Raw genomic sequence first — 22,535 nt, forward strand, 5'->3', positions numbered from 1 at the left:
TCACTTGATGGTTGAATTCCAGCTGGGAGAAGCAGAAGCCATTATATACATAACAAGAACTTCCTGCCAACAATTGCATATAGTTTCAATTGAAGGAGAAGAAGTTGCTGATAGTTTAGGTATGGATGTCAGAAACACAGCAGTTAACAGCGGAGATGAATGAGAGATTGGGAGGTGATAACTTAGATAAATTGGTGTCTCATCCATATTAAGGAGACAGCTCATCCTCAGTTGCTGCCGGATGACATGAACAGTGGAGCGTATATGGATACTAAAATACATTGGTCTTAAAGTTAAATCCCCAAGAACCATCAGAAATAAGTCTCAGAAGCCAAAGTGAGATCTGGTGCACACTGCAAAAATATGCAGTCTGTCAGAGCACGCTGCTCTCTCCATATAACTTCCACCGTTTGTGGGACAATTATAGAGAAAACGATACTGTGATCTGTAAAGCAGTTCCTGGAGTGGTTTTATTCACTAACTCAATGCTACGCATAATCATTGCCAGCAACATCTCCAGAGGTGTGTGCATAATAGAGAGACATCAAGTCAATGAGTCAAAACATCAGAAAATAAAATTCAGATGAACATCACATTCAAAAATTATATTGTCTGTCATTTAACACTGTCTGAAGACCTCCTTATTGAAATAATACATCTAAACCAAAAGTTACCCCAGGCAGTAATACCGTATTGCGCTGTGTTTAGGATCTAACAGGAACTGGGGTTTTCTGCAACTTGAGCTGGCTGCAGAGGAAAGCAAACTGGGGTTATAAGCCCCGTGGGGATCTTCAAACTGAAGCACCCAAAAGACTCATAGAGAGGAAAGGCAGGTGCTGGGAGGGTCTGTTCCTCTAGTGTACCCACTTCAAAACCTGCCAAAGTCAGTAGTGACCCCCCAGCATCACCCAGTTCCATTGCTGTGTGAATGTGTACAATATTTTTTTTCTTTTAAGACCCAAATTAGCTGCTAAAGAAGACGTTGTGTCCAAATGCAAAATGAATTTGCCCTCACTGACATCACACTTCACTGGATTAGATCCTTCGCTCCTCCTCTTTGAAAACACCCATTGAGATAAGAAGTTTCCCTTTTTGAAAGTGCAGGTCTGGAAGACCTTTAAATCCCCTAACTAAATTCTTATCATGCCGTTTTCCCAAAGCACCATGTATAGCATCAGCTCTGTGCTGCAGCTCGAAAGGAACAATTCCCTGCAGATGCATGCATCTGAGGCCAGGAATATCTGCTCCTGGGTGTTTTGGTAGTGATATCACAGCATGGACCATAAAGCAAGTATATATAAATATATATGGAACGCATATGTACATATATATGCATTTTTTCCCCTAATATATATACATGCACATGCATTTCTTAAAAAGCAAGGCTTTTATCCTAGGCTTGATTTTCTCCTACACCACCTGAAATCACAGCCTATCCTGTTGTAATAAAGCATCATAAAAATATTGCCAAGTTGGTTATGATTTCCCACAGGTTCCGAGTTGTAGGTACAGGGGGAAAGCTGGTTTTGCTCCCCACTTTGTGCTGGCTGCCTGGATCTCCACACCCGCAGCAAGCACAGGTCCCTGCAAGAGCAGTGGTGGTCCCACCCCACCTGCAGGCAGATGCGGATGGGAAGAGTAAGTACTGCATAATGAGTCCAAGTTGCTCCAGGGTGTGAGAATGAGCAATGAGCATCTCTGCTGGAAGCAAAATCAGGAACTTGGGTGAGCTTTGCCATTTAGACAACAAATCACCGGGTGTGCTTGAGGGTTCATTTTTCATTGGAAAGCACAGGCAAAACGAGGACCTTGCTGCTTATCTCTTTATTGCTCATTGGTGCTTCTTTGCCCTTCATTTCTTGGAAAAGGCATGCTGCTTAAATGGATTGAAAGGTGGGCTGTGTGAAAGAACTGAGCCACCTTTTTAATCCCAAAGGCTTTAGTAAAAGGGTTCGTTTTGCTCTCAGGGAAAATCTCTGTGGCCCCAGTTCATTTGCGTCCCCCTCTACCCCATCCATCCAGGTTGCCTTGTCTGTATCTGAAGGCATGCTTGCCATCCTTTGAAGAGGTAGTCTCCTCTAAAAAAATCAATAGTTAACATTGTCTTTAAATAGTCTGACATTTACCTTTACTGCAGTTTTCATTTCTTTCTGGGATTGCTCAGACATTTGTATTACCCATGTACATTCCTTCCTTCTCTGCCCGTAGCCACCGACCAGGAGCTTTGTGAGGACGGCAATCCTGGTGGTGTAGCTCACTGCCACAAATAAGGAGACTTTAGCAAGATAATTGAGAGGACTGGAACTCGCTAATAGAAGCATCTTTAATTTATGGAAGACATCAGGTGAGAATAATTACAAGCAAAAGGGTAGCCTAAGTCCCTGAAGAAAATATATCCTGAATGCAGTTTTCCCAACAAGCAAATCTGAATGCTGGCCCAAAGGTCAAGAACAAAAGACTGTGAGCTTCAACCTCCCAAGCCATCCACCTTTCCTTCCCCCACCCACCCCCCCTGCTCCCCCCACTCCTTGTCAAGAAATCGTCTAGGGGTTCATTTAGAAAGCTGCTTGTTCAGAGTAGGGCTGTTTGCAATCTGGGGAAGTTAAGCAAATTAGCAGAATTATTAGGTAAGAGGCAATTCTCTTTGCACAGCCTGCAAAGCAACCGCTTGTTAAATTAGCTCACACGAGAGAGTTGCGCTGATGTAACGGTGGCTGCAGTGTTTGCAGAGGGAAGGCTGTGCAGGCATCCTCTTTGGAATAACACTGCTGTACTCCCACTGAAAAAGAAAAGAGGGGAGTTTGTGCAGATTTGCTGGCAGGCTGGGATAGGTTCCTCGCACAAAGATGCCTTTGGTTTTGTTTTACAGAACATTCTTGCTACCTGGTTCCTGCTGCAGCAAATAAATATATAAATGGGAACCTAATGAAGAAGAAAACCCTGATACCTTCAAACTAGCTACTTCTATAAATAGGGAGGGCTGGAGGAGAGCTGATGCTGCGAGACCCCTGGAAGCAGGTGGCTGGTTGCACCCGCTCCCCTCCGGGACTTGCAAGGACACCTGGGGTTTTGCAGCCTTGTCGTCCTGGGGAGACTTTGGGAATGAGTCTTTCAGCAGCACAAACAGAAATCGGAGTCCTCTGAGAAGACAAGGAGAGAGTGGATCACACATGGTTTCTGATCACTTAGTCTCATTTTTATATACTCTTTGGCTATTGATTTGGTATTTTTATACCTTACGTAGTGCACTTAGTACAGAAAAAAAATAGATTAACTAAGTAAATGTGCTTTATTAGTGGGTCTCTGATGGAAAATTATGTCAGTTTTCCATTTAAAAGATGCATCAGATTAATCCACTCATGAATCAATTTGTTCAAGCTTGAAAACCTACTAACACCCCACATAAAAATTTCCAGTGTCAAACTGCAAGCTACATACAACAGTCAAAGTTCTAAAATGAAGAAAAGGTGCCGCTGGGAAGTCTTTAGCACTTCCAGCACAGCTGAGAATGGAAAGCCCATCCCCAAAGTGAAGCAAGGGTGTAATACCAGGCTTAAGCCCAGCTTCACCTGCAGATAAAGCCACCTTAGCAGAGTCATGGAACTGCATCCGTCAACACCAGCACAAGCAGCAAAGCCCTGGGCTTTTCCAGCCTTACCCTGCCTGTTCAGAAGTGCAAAAAGCCCCCATGACTGCAAGCAGAGGAACTCAGGAGACCAAAAGTGTCTAAAACAAGGGCCAAGACACCTGCCAGCTCCTTCTTAACTGCACCACATAGTCTGACAACCCATTACAAGCCTGAAGACAGTGTGGCTGTGGGGAGCACCAGTCCTGCCCTGCAGTAACTCTGCTGGCAGAGCAACGGGGAGGCTCAGCGGGCACCAGCTTCTCTGCAGCCCTGATGCAGGAGAGGTTCCTGCAGACATCAAGGAGGCCATTTGCCCTTGAGGAACCTGCAGAATCAGGCTGGGCATATTCACCAGATAAATCCCCTGCAGCTGCCAGCAATGGACCTGCACCACGATGCAGGAGCTCGGGATCCAGGTTCAACTGTTCTCCCAGCTTTAAGGTGTATCATGCCTGAGATCAGTCTAAGCCTCTGTCCAGCCCTTAGCTAATAGGTACTTTCTGGCTCTCCCAGGGTTTCCCCAAATCCCTTTTTTTACTTACTGCTTCAGAATCCATAGTCTGCTTTAAAATGAAGAAGGATACTATCTTTGAGCCTCTGCAATGGTATTTTTGGAGTCGGGATGATTAGATTTTGGAAGTGCTGGTTATTTAACACTGCCCTATGGCACAAAGGGCAGATTTATCTATTTATTTTCATTTTCTGCTTCTTTCTATGACTGACAGACGTCCCAGCTCGAAGGTTTTATCCTTCCCAGGCGTTTTTGGCTCACTGGGACATGCTCCTCACCATGGAAAGACAGCTTATGCCTTTCTTTACAGGTGATCCACTTTTCCCACTTTTGCCCCATACGACTTAACAATCAACATATTCTGCCTCCTCTCCCCACCCCACCCCACCCTTTTCTTTGTGTAAACCCCTCAAATTCTCTTGCAGAATTTGGGGCAAACCAGCAATGACTGCTGTCCATCTGAGAATAACGCTGCCATGGCATTAGACAAAAGCCCACCTATGTTTCACTGCTGCCTTTCATTACTAAAGAGACTGGAAGGAAGGCTGGCATGTTTTGAGGGGGTGTTTAGGGAGACACAAACATGCTTCCATCCACCGTCACGACAGGATATCAGCTCATGGATGAGCACTTGTATGTTTGGGAAATAGTTCCAAATCTCTCCCTCTCTTACTCATTTTCCCCGACCCTGTAGGGGTAAAAGGAGAAAGCAGAAACTATCTGCCAGGCATGGCACAAAATGACTGGGCGGGGGGGCATGGAAAGGGCTAAAGGCAAATGTTGTCAGAGGGAGGTACTAAGTGATGTGAAATACCTGTTCCATGTAGAGATGTAAAAGAAGTCCTTGGTGTTCAGTCTCTTATATCTTCAAGAGAAAGACTGGCCACACTCTGCCTCCATCACTCAGTTATCCAGCTCGCTGTAGGCACAGCAGCTCAGACAGTGCTTCCGTGCTCAGCCCCAGCTCTGTGGTACAATCCTACCTTGCAGCCCTGTGACTACACAGAACATCCCAGTGTTTATTTTTGGTGTTGTACAATTAAAGACAACTACCTATAGCCTGCTGAGATGTCTGGGCATCCTGCAATACCACAGGCATAAGGTAAGAGCGGATGAACCTTGCAGTAGGAAGCCTGTCCAATCCAAGCAGATCAATTGCATAAGAAAATACTTTGCATGGGGCATTGACAAGTTATTTTCTGCTGTAATTCCATTTGCTGAATACCCTAAAATGAAGGATTTTACTCTCTGAGAGAAAAAGGAGAAGTTATCCACACCCCAAGCTGGGGTGTTACTACAGCTCAGCACTGCGGCAGTAGCTGAGGTAATGCAGGAACCCGCCAAGCTGCTATGACTGGCCATGCACATGCTGTCTGTCCACGTCAAACACAGAGTAAAGGACGTTCTCTTAAACCTCAAACAAAGAAGCACACCCAGACATGTTTAAATCCACAGTTGCAAACAGCTCTGCGTGCACAGTCACTGCTGTGCAGCTCTCCAGGCTGGGTGGCAGAGGAGCATCCCACACGCAGGAGCCCAGGCATCCTTGCCTGGATGTACAGAAGACACCATCATCTCTAGCCCTTCATGCCTTTGGGAAGCACGCACAGCACATCTTGCTGTTTATGCCTAATCCAAACTAACGTTCTGTGGCTATCATGTGCATGATTATGGCAGTCGTTTTTAATTAGGGATTGTGTCAATAGTATTGACATTTTCATCGCTTTTTGGGGAAGTAGAGGATATTTTCCTGCAGGTGAAGTCCCCTCTTTGCACTTCTGTGCCCCCCCAGCTCCACTTGCTGTACAGAAGAGCTGTGCATCTCATTAAAAAAATACACTAATATTAATCCTGTTCTCTGTGCAAATAAATTACAGCAACTTAACACAGAACTTACACAACTCAAGGAATGCAGAATTGTGGATTCCCTCCATCCTATGGGAAGACTTACAATCTTATTCTGATAATATATATCATTAAAAGAAACCCCAGCAGGACCCTGGAAATGCTGGTGGCCCTGTGACGAAGAGGATGCATTCAGTAGCTTGCTGGGAAGTGGAGTCAGACACAAACGGCTCAAGCCAGTCATTGCACTCAGTGATAAACACACTGTGGGAGCTATCATTCACCCAGAAGGAAAGGGGAAGGCAGATCATTACATTTATTGGTCATAGTTTTTCAAGAGTCAATAAAGACCCACTAGAAAAGGCATGGTTAGTAGCAGGATTATATATTTTTTCATCTATCTCAAAAATACCTTTGGCTCAACAGCTATACATAACACCAGGAGAAGGTCTGTCTTCTGCCCAATACGTCAGGATGAATCTTCCTCCTAGATGATGGTCCTGGTGTAGACGCTGCTCACATTGTACAGTTTTTAATGTCTTTAACCATCTTTAGCTTTGTATCCTGATAGCCCCTTCAGGCTATATGTCAATGCCATCTGGAAGGAAAAGAAAAGACTTCTGCTCAAGCCCCACGGTAACGCAGATCTCTTGACTAAAATTGTGCTTCCTTCACTTGACAAACTGTCAGCACAGACCAATTATCTGCCTGTTGGTTTGCTTGTCCCTTCTTTCTCCTCTCAGAAACAAACAGACAGAGGAAAAGGACGCACATCATAGCTGCTGATCTGATTGCTCTGCCCAGAGATGTGCTTGCAGATGTACCAGAGGTAAAAATGGGTCCCTTCTTTGCCACCTCTTTTGCCACCTTCTCTCCTACTCTTGACTAATGAATGCTCCTGGGCCTTTGCGACAGATAATGTGTCTGGTTTTATCTGTCTTAAGTCCTGGATAAATACATGGTGGATATTAGAGTATTAGTGTATTTAGGCTGATGTGTTTAGCAGACCTAGATTAGGAATTGCTCCTCAAAATATCGTTTGCATTTGCCAACAAAGGTCTTTATTACAGAAGAGGGTCAAGCAAAAAAGGATTATTCCTGCTAATTATTCACTGTTATTTAATATTTGCACAAAAGGTTTGCAGGACTGAGTCCTCAGGATTGCCTTGTTTGAGATGCTAATAGGGTTTCCAGGAAACCAGCAGTGTCTGGTGTGCCATCAGAGCCGCCTCTTAGTGGATATGGAGGACAATTAGATTTGATGTAGTTAAGGGTGGTTGGCTGAAGGCTTATAATGACTTAGCCAGGACCTGATCCTGGTGTTTTCAAAGTCAGTTGTAAAACTTCTACTCAGAGCTGTGCTACAGGAAACCGAATGAAGCAGAACCAATTTTCAGCCCATGAGCAGGTTCATGACCTGGGCAGTTCCAGGCTGTGATGGGCTGGTGTGAGCTGGCTCCATTGGCTCCAAACCCTGCTGGTGCATCGGGAGGGACTGGGGAGTCAGCAGGGCTGACACACAAACTGTTGGGAGGGATATTTGTCATTTTTTGGCTGACATCTCTGGTTTGTCCCTGTATATCAGCAGTCCCTAGAGACTTCCCCTAAAGTCTACCAGCTGCTTTCTGCTTGGGCTTCATATTTCCTCCTTTAGACCATAATAGGCTGTATTGTTATAGAAATTCCTTGCTAAGTGAACTGAATTTCTCATTCCATAAAGATACAATTAAGCGATAAAAATACTGGCAGAAATCTTCAGGCATGGGTGCCTGAAGGTGGGATCCACGTTTAACCCTTTAAACACGTGGCCCAACTTCTGTAGCCCCCATGTATTAGTCTTCTCTAGCTTGAGGAGAACTGGAAGCTTCCCTGATACTTGAGGTGACTTTGGAGGTACCTAAATACAGACCACACTTCTTTAAGGAGAAAACGTTTTCATTTACATTCCATGGTTTTGTTCAAATTGCAATGCCTCCAGCTTCTCTATTTGACATTTTTTAGTATCTTAATTATCATTACCAAGGAAGAATTTTAATAATGGTGGTGTTTACATCGGATGCAGCCCTGGGGAATGACACAGAATAACCCAGATTGCAGGAGCAGGACGGAGGAGCGTGGTATTTTGGAAACCCAGGCCACAGCCTGCTGGAAGCATCTGTTTCTACTCAACCTTTTCCTCTAGAGTCCCAATATCATTCACAGCCCAGACTGCCAGCAATTAGGGACTTGTGCTGAGGATTTCCCTTCTCTTGTGCTTTCATCCCCATCTTTCCTTGCTGATGAATCTTGTGACTGGCAGCATCAGCTTTAAGGTGATCATTGCTCAGCCACTGCTGCTCACATAGTCATTCCTGTCTCAGTGGATGTCTTTGCTTAATGCTTCTGAGATGGAAATCAGGAGGTGGGATCGGGTAGTGCTCAGAAAATGGTGCTGGTAATTGTAAAGCAAATAGTTGGCAGTGAAAGCATGCTGAGAGGTGTGCTGGTGGCTGGCAGCCACAGAGGTGGTGGCCACTTGGCTGTGTTGCCAAGGGCAGTGCTGTGTGGCTGCAGCTGGAAAGCCACAAGCATCCTTACTACCTGTGGCTGCAAACTGGCTCCATGCTAATGTGGGGATCTGTCAGAGCTACTCGCTTTCCCCTGCAGGTACCAATGTGCCTTGCAGCATCTCTTCTATTGGGCCAGGTCAAAGTCCTTTTGGGTGCATTGTTGGGTGTTTGGAAAGACGCTGCATTTGTGGAAACGAAATAAATTTTTAAAAATCAGTAATTTGTTTTACATGTTTCCAAAAAATCATCTGTTGGTATGAAAGAAAACATCTTTCTCCAATAGTTCATCCATCACTTTCCATTTTTGCATTGTAAGAAGAAAAAAGAGCAGGAAATATTTCTGACCAGTTCTGATACAACTGCTTCTCCTTGCTGGCATATTTACACTTCAACACTGATGAACCACAGAAATGGAAGAAAGTAAAAAACAACTTAGTATGTCCATCTTCCAGGCAGCAACCTGGATGTGTATCCATCATCACTGCCATGCAGTGATGCTCTAGCAAAAGGAGGTGTCACCATGGAAGATGGTCTCACAACATGGCAGCTATAGAGAAACTAGTCACACTTAGTGAAGTTCTGACATCTTAGCAGTGTCTTCAGTGTGAGAAGTGATCACTGCACCCTGAAATAGTGAGCTGGAGCCCTGAGCTCCCGGTTCTGCGTGTGGTCTTCAATCTAAACTTGTTCTTGGGCAGAAGTACTGGGCACATGCCAGATCTAATTGAAGTATGTAGGGAAAAAACAACCATGTAGCCTTCAGTAGGATTTTATCATGGATGTTTAAGCACTGTTACAGTGCAGAAAAATGAGCTAGCAGAGGTGGGTAAGTACCGTTTTCCTTTCCTGTGAGGGAAAGTCCTCCTGCAGTAACATTGCTCCTGATGTCTTTGCCTTTCAAATACTCAGTGACATAAATATTAGATGCATGTTAAGCCTGATATCCAACAAATAGCTCCTTATCTTAAAGTACATGAATGCTCTTGGCCCTAGTAAGAACATTTAAATGATACCTAAAGGACCAGAGACGTGGAATCAAGCGAACGACATTTCTGGCATGTGAAAAGAGACAAATCTCTGCACTCTCTCGTGCCAGGGGTTAACCTGGGCCAGGTGTCATTAAAAAGTAGACATGAATAATCTCACATCAGCCTTTTGCATCCAAATGGCTCATTATACCAGCAATATTCATGGCTTGTGATAGTCCTATAGATTTACGATGGTTAGGAAAAGATGTCGCCCAGCTTACTTTCCCACCAATCATTATTACATGGGAAACTGAGTGATTTTCTTTAAGTCCATTAGCATAACATTAGTGCTTATAATGACCAGACTAGGATAGACACTTTACAAGTCTTTTAGGTCAACAAAGTCAAACTGGGGACCCTTTTTTAGGAACATAACTTTTACCTCCCAACATTGTTGGCCAGTACAGGCTATGGACGTTAGCGTTTGGGGCAATTAGGAAGCAGCTGGCATTCCTAATTCATCCCTCCTCCACTAGTCCCCTATCTCCCCATTTCTTCACTAGATCCTGGTCAACGAGCTGCTTGGCGCACGGTACAAAACACAAGGAGGGAACTTCAGATCAAAACGTTTATTCTTCATTGTAGCAGGTGAAACACTGAGGCACGGGGCTCCTGGCTTGGCATGAGCAAAGACATACGAAAATGCACAGCATTTGCAGTTGAAATACACCATCCTGAATTACAGCTGAGATCAATATAGGAGGACGATAGAGATTATCAATCTTGAGTGGTCTCCGTTAGGCAGAATTGACTGGCAACCACATAATGACTCAGGCTCAGCCCACCAGTTTAGAGCCCGAGTGATAGATCTGCAGATGCCAGTCATCATAATTTCCTTATCGGCAGCGTTCACGTAGCCATTTGTCTTCTGCTACCTGAGTTGCCTTGGTCCAGTTCAAGTGTTTTATCCTCCAAGGTGCGTCTGAGAGATCAATGCACAGCTACAGCTGGTTGAAGGGGACCAAATCCATTGAACAGTTGATTTGGTTCCATTTTACCAGCTTTAGCAAAGCATTTGGCCTCATGGGCTCTGGCCACCAAAGAGGGGAATTCCTCAGGGTCTTTTCTTTCCCAGCTGCCTGGACCTCTTCTGAACTTGCTGCCTGATGATGCACTGGTTCAAATGGCTTCACTTTCAGGCAGTCAGGATTTATTTAAGCTTCTTAGCAGCTATGGCTGAAGAGCGGGTCTGAATTAAAGAGGCAGGTTTAATATCAGTGGAACAGTCTGCAGCAGCAACCACCAGCCCAGAGCATTTTTAAGCCCGCTATTTGGCTCCATCTGTTTTGAGAGCCACGTTGCTCTTACAACGTGACATAAATAAAGGCTCTTGTTTTAATCCAGATACTTTAATTGTCACCTCCTGCCTTCTTCCTTTCAGTGTTTTATGGGCTGCTGTCCTCCTCTGTGCCCTGTGTTTCCGTGTCTGAGGTGCTGCCTAACGCGCCGCAGCAGGGAAAGCGGAGAGATGTCCCTTGCTATGTCCAGCCCTGTCTGCAGCCAAGTAACTGGGGGCTGCAGTGCTCTTCTCCCCTCGGGGCTCTCCTTGGCAAGTGGGAGGGAAGAGGTTGAAATACCTGAAACCTTTTTTAGAGGTTAACAGGCTCTACCTCCCTATGCTGAAGCTCCCCGAGTATTAAAAGCAGTGGCTTCAGCAGTTTTAAGATCTGCTTGAGACAAGGGATGGTTGGATTTGCCATGACCAGAAATCAACAGGAAAGGGGTGGAAAGGAAAAGAAAGGCAGAGGAACACAGGGAAAATGGCTTTTCTTTCTTGCAATCCCCAAATCAGGCCATTTCCTCCCAGAATGGCAACAGTGAGCCCCTGCCAGGCAGCCCTGAACACCGCCGCTGCCCAAGCCACTCATGCCATGGTTTGTGTTGCAGCGCTGGGGAGTTGATTTCTCCCAGAGAGCCCTGCAGCATGAACACCCCACTGCTAAAAATAACTCAGTAAATCAAATTTAAAAATCACAGCGGCTCCGATCATTCCTGCAGTGGGAGCCAATAAAGTCAGGCCTTTCCTTCTTCACCTAGAGCCACACACAGATATTGCACATTGCCATGTGCATAACCTATTTAAAGAATTTATATGCGTCATAAGGCAAAGGTGACTTTCTCCCCCCCCCCTTTTCCTTGCAGCCCACCACACTGCAAGATGATACCAGGAAAAAGCACCTGCACCTATAACCGCTGCACACAGAAATATTGCAAGTGGGCCAGCATCTTAGGTCCCCAAGAAATACAGACTTTGCGTTGTAACAGTAAGTACTGCAGATCGCTTAACTGCCCAAACCCGTTACTCTAAGCTGCCTATAAATAAATGGAGAGAGAGGGAAAGAGAGAGAATAGCTTTTTTAAAAGAGCTCTACAATTAATTTAATCGAGTTATCTCAGGGTACGTTTTCAAGAGACAATCAAGCTAAGGAACTAAATGGAAACTTAGACAGTGAAGACCTCGAAGTATTAAATTCATCCTTTGGTGAGTTACAGGAGGCAAAGGAAAGTAATTATTTACCAGGGATTGGGGGGGAGGTGGAAGTGCTGTTGGTGACCAATGCTACACTGAGCCTGAAAGCTAAACCCGGATGGGGACACAGATTTTGGTTTAGCATCACCACCACACACTTAAAACACACTCTGCTCCCCAGGTGCACTTGCTCTGTCCCAGTCCCATTGATTCACAGAGAGTTGTTTGAAAGCAGCACTGTGGGGAAGCAGTGGGGGGTTACCCTGAGCATCTGCTGTTGGGGACAAGTGCTGTCCTTCCTCCCCCATGGCTTTGCTTTGAGGAGTGCCTGGGAACACATTTGGAGTCAGTGCGAGTCAGCGTGGCCGCTCTGTAACATTTTGTTTAAATTCTCTGCAGTGAGTTATGGGTGAGGTTTTCCTTTTTAGAAAATTAGTTTTTCTCTTCTGGATGCCATTAATCAAAACTAATGATGTCTCTCCAGTGGTGAGGCTTTCCCAGCAGCCGAGAAAGAGCAGCCCACGTTATCGGCTGGAGAGGACTGCAACAGTCTGGGGCTTGTAGCCTCCCAGCAGGGAGACCCCAGCTCTCCCCCAACCCCAGTACTGCCAGGCTGGGCTCTGGGGCTGTACAAGCCATTGGAGCAAGAGGAATTACAGAAGCATCACTCACACATGTACAAAGGTCTGAGCTGTGTCCAAGCTCCTGATCTCTCCCACGAGGCAGTGCTCATCCCCTGAATGCCTGTGGGCTCCCACCCCTGTGAAATGTGGGGGTACAGGGTTCGCCTCTGCCTGCTCCATGCTGCCAGGTTCAGCAGGCAGGATCTGGCAGGAGAGTTTGCATAGACCTAACAGCCAAGCCAGGCTCTGGTGTCCCTCTCCCTTCCTGGCTGTGCTGATGTCACAAGTGCGGCAGCACCCGTGTCCCAGACTCAAAGCCTCCAGCACCCAACACCACCAAATTCAAGTCGGCTGTCCAAAGTGAATCTGAGTCCAGTCATTTCCCCTTGCAATTGCTCACACGTTGGAAAGGTCCTGGTCCCTCAGAGCCAGGACTTCACAGGACCCTGCCATCGTGCTGGCACATCCCTGAGCCGGGCAAAGTCCACGCATGCTGCTGGATGCCACTGGAGAGCTGTGGGCACACTCAGCACGCAACACTTGTTAGAGGCAAATCAAGGCCAGAATAACAACATGAACTCACACCTCGCTTTTCTTTCTCTGTCAACTGTCTTGTAGCACCTCTGCTTTACTTTGGGCCTGGGTGTCAGTTCCACTGCTAATTCTTATGGGTGTGAAAACGGGCAAAAGTCCTGCGTTGCCAAACCACTGCCATGGCTAAGAGGATCAGCAGTAGGCAACATAAGAGGCTCTGATCTATCGAAGACCTTTCCACTTTAGCCCAATATTCTAATAAAGACATGTTATAGACAGTAGAGAAAAGCCAAGGAATTTATCAGCATTTGTCGATATTCCTAATGAAGCAGAAGATTCAACATGCAATAGAATTAGCCTACAACGAACCCTTGCATAGGGCCCATCCTTCTGAGTCCAGAAATCTCCTGCCTATTCCAGTCCGATACCCTTTTGAGAAATGAGCGTCCCTCAAAGCCATTATCATTATAAGCTAAAAGGCCAAACGAGACAAAGTACTGTTGCTCTTCATCTGAATAAACAAATCATTTTTAGATCAAATGCATTAACAATTTATCATCCTAAAATCCAATCAAAAGGAAAAAACAACAATACAGAACATCGATTTCCTACAGCTTTATCTTAATGAAGTGCACATTCCTTTGGTAATTAGCTTTGGGAAGGGTTTTTTCCCCCCTTTCTTCCAGCTAATGTGTTATTTGATTTCCATCCAAACATTACTAAATTGGAGGAAATTTCCCCCAAAATGAAGTGGCTTTTGATCATACAGGAAAATGCCTACTCTCTCCCCCTTTGCTATTTTTCCCACCAAGCAGCCGTACTTGTACTGCAGGTGATTCAACTTTATGGCACGGTGTCTCTGCAAGGATGCTTAAATCAATGCCACAGTGGCTGTATTCTGCACAATGTGCCATTTGTAAACCAGGAAATACAACCTCGCCGCTTTTATCCTTTTCCTTCCAGACATCAAATATTAAATTAACTTATATTATTACAGGGGGGAAAAGTGGACTGTGCTTTATTAACGTTTCTAAAATTATAGATATTCAACCCAAAAAAGCATACTCTAGACAAGGCTCCGGAGTCTTCTGCTTGGATTTTGACTTAATTAAAAAGCACTCTGTTCCTTTATGCACTACAGTAGCTGCTGACGTTGCAGTAGCCACTCAGTCTTTCAAACCAAAACTATTACCTGAACTTAATAAAGTGTCTATTTAATTTATACACCCCCATGAACTCACCTGTCTCCCACCGACACAACACGGTCCTTGCTAACGACCAGGGAAGGCAGCAAGTTGACAGCAAACTCACCAGCACCCCAGGGTAGCTCAGCTGCCCCATAACATAATTCCCATCACCTTTCATCTGCCTTCTCTGCCACTAACAGGGTTATCCAATATCCATGATCCAACGACCCACCCCGCATCACTGGAAACGCTTTTTGCCAGCCCACCTCTCCGTTCCTCCCCTAAATCTCTCCTTTAAATCTTTTCTTCTTTAAATGATGCTGAACAGAGGACTATTGCTTTCATCCCGCTTCGCTGAGTGTTTGCTGGAATGCAATGGCTAATTTCATAGTCCAGTTTTATTCGGATGTATTGCCAAGGTACAGGGCAGTATCTGCAACAGAGAATAAAGCCCCCAAACCAGCAATTATCACCTTATTCCCTAGTTACACAGAAAATCAAAAGCGGCCTTACCAAAAACTTGGCTCTCAATTTGAGAATCTCTGCCTTAATCCAAATTCTAGGTCCTAGGCCTCTTGGAAAAACAAAGGTCCAGTTTCAAGCACAGACCTGCTCTGTTCTGGCAATGCAGAGCATCAGAATCTGGAGGGAGCTGCAAACACGCTGGCTCCATGTGGGACAGAGACAGGTTCTCCACAGCAGTTTGCCTGGAACGCAGGGCTCTGAGTGGGTCTCTGGGAGCTGCAGCTCCTGAAACCAGCAGTGCAAATAGATGTGGGGTGGGATTTATTTATTTATTTTAATTCTCCCAACTCCTGCACTCAAAAGAGAACAAAGCCGTTCCCTAATACAGTTTGTGCATTTTATGGGCCAAACAATTAAATAGGTTTTAAAACATCTGCTGACTGCATAATTCCATACAGGGGAGTGTACTCAGCGTTTTTAAACAGCAACTGATACGAGATACCACTTAATAGTACAAAACACCAGCAGTCCCGTTAAAATCAATAGAAAATTAGATGCTATGAAAATGCAATATGTGTCCAATTAGTTATAATTGGAGCAAATGGTGATGCAGATAAACTCCTGGAGGAAGACGTATTTGTCCAGATCGCTCCCTGCCTGCTTTCGGCACAGCGCAGTACCAGCAGTGGCGGGCGCTGCTGTATCCTATAGCATGAATGATGATCCATCTAATACACGTATGTTAACTGTTATCTAATTATGGAGTTGCTCAGAGCCTGCAGGACTGCTTTGGTGCACCACTGTGTCTGGTGAAAAATGATCCTCTGTCACACGGAAACCTCCCTGTTGGACTTGACAAATTATGCCAGCAAACCTGTTTAAGAACTAAAAAATCCTTGGACATGGTGACAGGCAGAGAAAGATGCTGTTTGGGGGCAGTTATTTATTTATTTATCAGTTGGAGTTTAAGAACTGTAGCTCAGTCCCACGGATACTCACTTCTCCCCCCCTGCCTGTCTGTTATTCTACCAGTTCAAACTCCTTCTCACTGATTATTTTTCAGGCTTCTTTCAACTCCTAAAAACTCAGCTGCACGGCAAAATGGGAACTAGGTTATGTGATTCTAACGCTTTATTTTTAACATCTTTGGTGCAACATATTGGCCTCCTCTTTGTTTCATCTTATGACTAAAGGAAAAGAGCAAAGATCCCATATCCCAGCAGCACAAAAGCTACACCCCCAACCAAGCATCACTGAGAGCCAGCGCTCCAACCCCTTCATGCCCTCACAGTGCATGGAAGCACATCACCTGTGGTACAACAAATGTTATTAATTTGGGGGCATTTTTTCATATATGAACTATAAAGTATCAGTTGTTTTACCAGAACTATTAGCTCAGAGCTAAAAAGCAATAACTTCCTCCAGGGTTCGTATTTTATTCCTGCTTTAAATGAATAATTCAAATTATTAAAAACTTACATCCACTGGAAGGAAAAAAAAGTCTTTACCAAGACCTGAAACCTTTTTACATCATTGGAGACTGTTACTTACACCGTTAAGGGAACTGTCTCTCAAGAAGGAGGAAAAAAAGAATGAAGTGGCAGCTTTTATTTGTTACGCTGACTCAGCCAAATGGTGGAACAAGAAACGTTAAGACCCAATCCATAACTTTTGTGGCCGTTCAAAGGATGTATTCTTCCTCGACACTGATAAAAGTTTAATATGTAGTTGCCCAGGTTTTTAATAAACTTGTCAACAAAAGAGCAAGGCAAATTGATGGGGACCTTCCCAGGAATAAATTCAGCTTCAAATAGGCCAAATGAGCGTGGAGGACAAGGAGGGGAACGGCACACGGGCGACTTTTGCTGGTCTTTGCAAAAATGGCACGATAGATTTTAGCGGGTGCGTCGTATTGTCTCAAAGACAAGGCTTTAGGACAAAGCTGGCTTCATTTAAGGAAAGTGAGGTTGTGCGGTGCTCTGCATCAGAGCCCTGACAACCCGTTGGGAGGGGAAGGGGCAAAGCCTGGACATCAATAAGCCCCTTACCCTGCCCATGCATCCCGGTCCCCATCCCGCAGCAGAACCACTTAGGGACAAGCTGCACTGTCCTTCCCTGCTTTTTATCCCCCATTCCCCATGCACATAGGTCAGCACATCTCCTCCAGCTATCACCTGCACAGCCATACCCCCCGCTCAGCCAAACCAACCCTCTTCTCCAGTCCATCTTCTCCCTTCAAATACTCAAGATCGAGCTTAATTCAGACAAAACACAGACCTTTCCTAGATCGCACCCCTATAGCCTATAGCTACATGTACCCCTCATGTATAGGAACCAGTTATATTGCATCCACAGGGACGTAAGCTACACAGACTTCCCACCTTCAACAAGGTTTAAGCATGAAATCACTGCATGAGATTCATTATTACCTACTAGCCTCAATCAAGCTGGTGCCTTAAATTATTAAGGCTTTGGGTTTTTTGTTAATTTGTTTACCCAAAGTAAACACAAATATTAAATCAGAGCTTCCAATAATCTCACTGCCAGAAAATTAACCCACGGCATCCCAGAAAGGGACACCACTCTCCAACTTCTCATGACACCTTGCTTCCCACGTTGCCGGCTCCCTCCCAACGCCTCCCTTCACTTGCACAGAGCAGTTTCAACAGCCAAAGGCTAAGTCCTGCCTCCAACACCCATTCACTTCCCAGATTGGAAGCACTGCCCCGGCTGTTGTGGTGAACTTTATTCTCTACAGCTCTTAGGTCACTGGATTCCTGCTCCCGTAGCTTTATCCGACTCCCCAAATGCCAGGGTTGACTTGCCTATGTAAGGGCTTTGCAGGGACGACTCCCATCCTTACAGCTGCCGGGTGACTTCTGCAGTCAGTGGTCACGAGTCCTGTGCCTCTTGGCTGCCCAGATGCCACCTAATCCGGTCCCACCAGAAGGGCAGCTGAGAATGAGCACTATTTATAGCAGTTGTTCCCTGGGCTCCCCTGGCTCATCAGACTGCCCAGGGCTTTTTTAGCTAGCGGCACAGGTCCCTGCACAGGCCATATCTGGGCATGGCAAGGCATTTACAGGCACGGTGTGTGCTTCAGGAAGGGGGGGAATTAAAGGGGGGGTGGGGAAATGGAAGACCCTGCATCTGTTTGAGATGTCAGTTGCCCTGATTCCCCCAAGGCCCAGCATCTAGCTTGCCTCCTGAGCACCACCGGCAACTGCTTAAACCTTGGGCTACTGAATTCTACTTTATTCAAGACATCACTGCATTTGAAAGCCGTGCGCACAAGGATACCCACCACCAGCCTCTGCTCCTCTGTGCAGCCTGTTCTGCAAAAATACTAACTAAACCAGGGATGCACGCTGATCCTGGCTAAACAGTGCAAGCAAAAACTCCTTCAGAACATCACAGGGCTCAGCAGTGGTCAGGAGGAGGCAGCCCGTGAGGATGCCGCTCCACCTGCCCATGCAGGTACCCAGCGATGCTGTCACAGCTGGGCAAGCCTGGGGGCCATGCTGGCTTAGCACAACCTCCCTGGTGCTGGCAGAGTGAGCCAGCAATGCGGCACCGTGCAGTACTGTGCCCAGACTGGCAACCAGCATCTGTGAGGCAGCAAGTAGCCCCATGGTGCTGAAGCACTTCAGGCCCCATGTCCTGGCTCACTCCTGCTCAGAATACCCCACAGGCAGCCACGGCCCCGCAGCAGGGTCCCAGCTGGAGGCCCGGCCTTGGCACCTCGCACGCTGCACCTGCTCAGAGATGTTGGAGGATCCAGACAGGTCTTTGCAAAGGGGGCTCAGTACAGCCAGGTTGCGCAAACCAACACCAAAGCAGGAACGTCCTCACAAACCCAGAACCAGCTTGTCCTTGGGTAGTTGCATCATCCTGGCTTGGCCTCCTACAGCTTTAGCCCTATGGTGAGAGCAACAGCTTCAGCAGCATCTCCATGGTGAGCAGCTACTCAGCCTCTGGGGGAAACTGAGGCAGGGGAGCTACACAACTTGTCTGCAAACCCAGCAATATGGCAGTGGAGCCCTTGCCCTCGGCTCTCATCCTTGGAGAGCCAGGCTCCCTGCATCCCAATGGGAAAGCATCTTGCAGCATCGCTTCCCGCTTGGCCAAGGTCAAGAGCAACTTTAGCATCAAGCGGAAAATGTTAAAGCTACAATCTTCACATACTTAAATCAGCCCTGGGCTTTCCGGGGAAGGATCGGAGCTGAGGAGCGAGGATATTTCTCTTGCAAGGAACACACCACCCCCTCGCCCACAGTCACTGCTAAGTGCAAGATGTGGTGAAAGTCTTTAAAAATAGATATATTCCCAAGCAATTCATGCCGCTTGCATCTGGCAGGGCAAACCTAGCATGGAAGCTCTTGCTTACTGACTAAAAAGGATCGTTAGCAGCTCGAGGCTCACGCAACCTTGAGTCTCTCTTTCTGTCTTCAGGGCCTTTCCTTGTTCTTGGCCTAAACCAGTCCTGGGAAACACAAGGGAAGCCCTGCCCAGCTAGGCTGGTGTCAAAGGCAGGGAAAGATACTGCAGTGCAGTGCTGATCTCTTCTGCAATCGGACGTGCAGACTAGCCCGAATGCTGAGTCAGCACAATTTCTTTTTTGATTGGTTGATCTGAGTAACATACTTTCAATGTATGCTAAAGGGGCAGCAATTAATACATTTTTCCCCCCTTCTTTTCCCCACCTTTCCAAACCAGTCTGAATTGAACGCACAAATCTTACCCCCAAAGTCACTCCCTGGTCCTAAATATTCTGAGGTTCTTTCATTTTTAATTTAGGGCATTAAAAAAAAAAAAAAAAGAAAAAAAATTTGCAATCTAAGCGATGCTCACTTTGATCGACTTGTGCTGCTGCAGCTAAAATATCTGTCCTGCAGGTCAATCTAATCATGCTTAATAGCAGTTTATTCTTCAACGCAACATTTTTCACGTTGGGTCGACAGTTTTAAATGAGATTGCTGATGCACCCCTTTACTAATGCTTTTACCAGGGCCAGCACATCCCTTGAAATATTTGTGCAATAAAATGCTTTATTGCTCTTGATGAATGCACTATTAAACTTGAATTGCAAACATGCCCCCCCTCTCCTTCTCTTTTTTTTCTTCAAAAGAGGGTGCTGGAATTTATGGGACCACCTGTCTTCCAATATTAAGTAATAGTAACAACAGTAATAATAGATCATCAAGGTAACAAATGCTCAAAACTAAAAATGCCCAAACAAACCTGCCAGGGAAAAACCCACACGGCACAAATTTGTCACTGTGAGCTCGTGTGCATGTGCAAAATATCCATCTTGGACCTGGCGGTAGTTCCGCTTACACGCGGAGAATTCATCTCGAGAACGGCTGGGTTTTGTGAGGCATAGAATAGAAAAATTTAACTAATTTGGTCCACTGGATTTATGGCTTTTATAATTCTCAAAGCTCCTGTTTCTGCGCCCGGCACTGCACACTCCCTGCTTTGCAGGATGGATGGATGGGTGGACCTGAGCATCCCAGCGCTGCTGCACGGCGGCGGGTCTAGCACTGATGCTCCTCGCAGCATCCCCGTGATGATGCTCACCAGTTCATAAAGAGAGAAGGGGAACTGGCTTAATTTTAACTACCAAATAGAGTGGACTTAGTGCAACAGTAACAGGTTCAATCCAAATAGGTGTAAGAAAGGAAAAAGGAACTGCCACGGAGCAAAAGAAGGCCTGCAGCCAAAGGCCTGCAGCCGTTACCTGCTTCCATCAACGCCAACACCAAGGGGCTGACGTGGCTCCAAGAGGGGCCACACATAAACTTCCCATTTTGGTTTTAACATCATCCAAGCCCAGGAGCCTCAGGGACATGTGCCATGGCAAAGCCTCCCCTGCCACATCCACTCCCATGCCGCGAGACAGCGCTCAGAATTATAGCTCTGAAAATATTTACATAAAAAAATAAATCTGAGCACTTAGTGACTTCCTAAAGTTAGCAATTCCATGTGATTAACAAGCGTATTAATTCAGAGGGGCGGGGGGGAGGAAGGAGATAAAAATTGCATTAGGAATGCAGGTATCTACTGTAAATCAGACCGTGAGCAATTTCATGAGTGCAACACACAGTGGCATAGGAGTTTTAGTAAAAACTGTGCTGATGGAAGAAAAGAAAAGAAAAAGAAGCCAAGAAAGAGAAAAAAAAGAGGAAAGATAAGAAAGAGAAAAAAGAAGGAAGAGAAAAAATAGTAAATAAGCAAGAAATAGACAAGGAAAGAAGAAAAGAGAAGGGAAAATAGGGAGAATAGGTGGGGCAGCAGGAAAAGGAGGAAATTTTGTGTTATATCCGGAATGGTGTGAATTATCCAAATTTTTCATCCAGAGACTCGGGCTGGAATCGATGATTTACAAGGGAGCGAAACTGCAACCCCGCCTGGGCACCAGAGCTTTCCTGCTCGGGCTCAGCTCTTTTCCCAGCGTCCAACAACAATGTTTTAAAATCTCACCCTGCAGTGGCCAGACTCCAGCAGCAGCCAGGGCCTGTCTTTGAGCTGACCCAGGGGTTGGGGACCGTCCCCATGCAGTGTGGTTGCTGGTGGGACTGAGCCCAGAGGATGCTGCATCCCAAAGTGACCCCGTCATGACCAACCAAGGAATCCTCAACTTTCCAGGGCCTGCCATAACCAGAGCATCCTAAAATGTAAAAGGGATGTTGTGCAGATCAGCCACCCTCCAGTGCAAACTCAGCCTTTCTAAAGCCTCCTGGCAAAGGAAAGGCTTCTCCTCTGCTAGGAAGGTGCTTAGCACTTCTCATGCCTCCATCAGCCATCGTATTTACCCTAACAAATAAAACCTCTTAATAAACACCACTGAATCCTATATGTAGGAAATCTCCCTGATAGCCCAGCCTGCCTATTCTAACCTGCTATTCACAAGCACTTGCTTACAGTTAAATTCCCCTTGGCAGGTGTGTAACAAGTGATGATGGTGCTCGCCGTGAAGAGTCAGAGAAAGACTGCAAAATCCAAACTCCAAGTCTCACCCGCTCCTAGAAGAGGATGCTGCGATGAGTAAGGATGGGTGAAGCTTTGTGAGGGATGCCAAGGCATCGTGCTGACCAAGTGATGCCTTAGAGGAGCTTGTTAGCCAAGTGAAGAGAGGTGTCAAGGTTGCTGGGAAATCACTCAAAAGCAAAACGTGTTCTCAGCTGCCCCATGAAGATGGAAGAAGAGTTTGGGAAGCGGCTTTCTGAGGAGTTCAGCTTTGCCCATCATCACAGGCATTGCAGAAGCGTGAGGGTGTTTTTGGAGCTGAAAGCTTTACACCTTCAGATACAACTCACACCTGGGCAGAACAGTAAACTTGTATTTCAACCCATTTTCTTTCACCTTGCCTCATCATTGTACATTCCTGGAAAAACAGCCAACTATTTCACACCTGAAAAGTTTACAAGGGAAAAGTGAAAGCTGCTGAAGGCTTCCAGAATTAAAGGAGCTCATTTTCTTGGTTTTCCTTTGGGAAAACAAGACCCCTATATTCAGAGCACTCTTCTGGTTTTAGCTGCGATCTGCTGACTTGGTGTCTTGCCACACTGACAAGAAAGACCTCCTTCTCTCCAGTTTTAAGCACAGAAAGTTTTAACATGGCGAAGATTTGAAGAGTGGAGTTTGCACATTAATTTAAAGCTAAAACAACACTACACGCCCAAGTCACAACTC

The 22,535-nt window shown here is 45.9% G+C and overlaps 1 long non-coding RNA gene across 9 annotated transcripts in view; it reads right to left on the reverse strand.

The window, feature by feature from the left end:
• The window catches only part of LOC311197848, a 66,861-nt gene that overhangs the window by 39,048 nt on the left and 5,278 nt on the right, over positions 1 to 22,535 (reverse strand). For 5 of the 9 annotated variants that reach the window (XR_014617669.1, XR_014617670.1, XR_014617671.1 and 2 more), the window contains 3 exons: positions 6,397 to 6,582; positions 4,954 to 5,137; positions 2,525 to 2,779 (listed from right to left, as the gene is read on the reverse strand). The exons of 1 other annotated variant lie outside the window; for it this stretch is intronic. This is a non-coding gene — a long non-coding RNA (uncharacterized lncRNA). Of the gene's footprint in view, positions 1 to 1,190; positions 2,258 to 2,524; positions 2,780 to 4,953; positions 5,138 to 6,396; positions 6,583 to 22,535 lie in introns of those variants that run through there. 3 more of the 9 variants (XR_014617666.1, XR_014617667.1, XR_014617668.1) reach the window with 2 other exon arrangements.

This window comes from Gallinula chloropus (assembly GCF_964237585.1).
Source record: "Gallinula chloropus genome assembly, chromosome: 16".
NCBI lineage: Eukaryota > Metazoa > Chordata > Aves > Gruiformes > Rallidae > Gallinula > Gallinula chloropus.